Genomic DNA, 1,514 nt, shown 5'->3' with positions numbered 1-1,514 from the left:
TGTTATTATTGTCGTTGTTGTTATTATTATCATTACTATTTTAATATTATTATTATATAATTTTCAAGTCTCCTCGAAATGTGAGACCAGATATAGGAAATTGCACAAACCCAAGATATAATAATAAGACCAGAGAAATGATTGGATGCTGAACCATGACTGCAGGACATTTGCTATTTTATTCGAAACTTTCCTTGTATACCTTTTGCGAGTGCCATAATAATGATCGTAGTCAGTGACGACAACCGTTGACTACGAAAATCTGGGCAGATTAGTCTTAGTTTTAGTAAGTGTTTTACGGCACTTGCAGCGCAATACGGTCATAAAAGTGCCGAAGATTAGAGGTGTTACAAGACAGTAACAAACACAAAAAAATAAGGAGGGGAGATAAAGACGATAGACGTTTGATAGGAAAGAAGAAGCAAACCACTCCAGAGCACCCACCAACCACCCATGTTAGTCTCTTTCCCATATGGCACTTGAAGTGGAAGAAGAAAAGAAGAGCTCCGCACTGAATAATAAAAGGTTCAAAACGTAGTAGGATGTATGAAAGGCGAACCAACACCAGAACCATTTTGGCTTTAAGGAAAAATGTGTCTGTTTTGTTTGTTTTTGAGTACTGTGTCACTTCTAATTCGAAAAAGCGTAACTAATTGAGAGCGTTCAGTATTTCAAAATCCTCTAAAATGGAAAGGGCATAATATCTCCATTACTTACACTTTTCAACTCAGTTGTTGTTTTTTTAATTTTAAATATCAAACTTTAAAACGTAGACAATAACAAACATACTATGAAATTATTATGTAAAGTTTGTTTCTGATTGTGTGTGGAGATTTGAAATGTGTCGCAACATTATCTTTGGTCTGCTGCTGTTAGTGTGTATGTGTGTCTACTTCATATTTAAAAATAAATTTACAATTCTTACTCAGAATAAGTTTGTTTCATAACATGTTGGTCCCCCCACCCATCCACTCATCAACATAACTTTGACTATTTATGACAACGTCGAAGATATCCAAATTATGTCTACACCAATACCTTTTCGCCTCGATATTACACTACCTTAGAATTGCAAAGTTCGGTCGACATTTTTAGCTGTTTTGAAGTACTAAGACCATAAGGTCCGGAGCCAATAAGCTCTATCAAAATCATAAGATTATTTTGGGTCATTATCAAGATATTCAAAGAACTGCTCTCGAAAAAGCTTGACATGTTGTGAAAATCAACTTGTTTTTAACGTCAAATTTCTCCAAACTTGGTACTGAGCAGATCGAACTTTATAATTCTAGGTTAGCCATTGGTTGACCGTCTTGCACAAATTTAGACAGCGTCGGCTACTTTAGAACTTATTTTAAAAATAAAGGCTATCCATTGTATAGGGTTGTGGTTCCAACCTCAGGAAAATAGGTGATTATATTTTACAGGCAAATTATTATTGTAGAGAATGTCATAATATGTTTGTAGAACTAACCCAAGCTTTATTCCAGAAATGGTGGTTTTTACTAATATTATTA

The sequence above is a fragment of the Aplysia californica genome, unplaced genomic scaffold (assembly GCF_000002075.1).
Source record: "Aplysia californica isolate F4 #8 unplaced genomic scaffold, AplCal3.0 scaffold00376, whole genome shotgun sequence".
Taxonomy (NCBI): Eukaryota; Metazoa; Mollusca; class Gastropoda; order Aplysiida; family Aplysiidae; genus Aplysia; species Aplysia californica.
The sequence above is the reverse complement of the archived record's forward strand: the minus strand, read 5'-3'. Positions refer to the sequence as shown.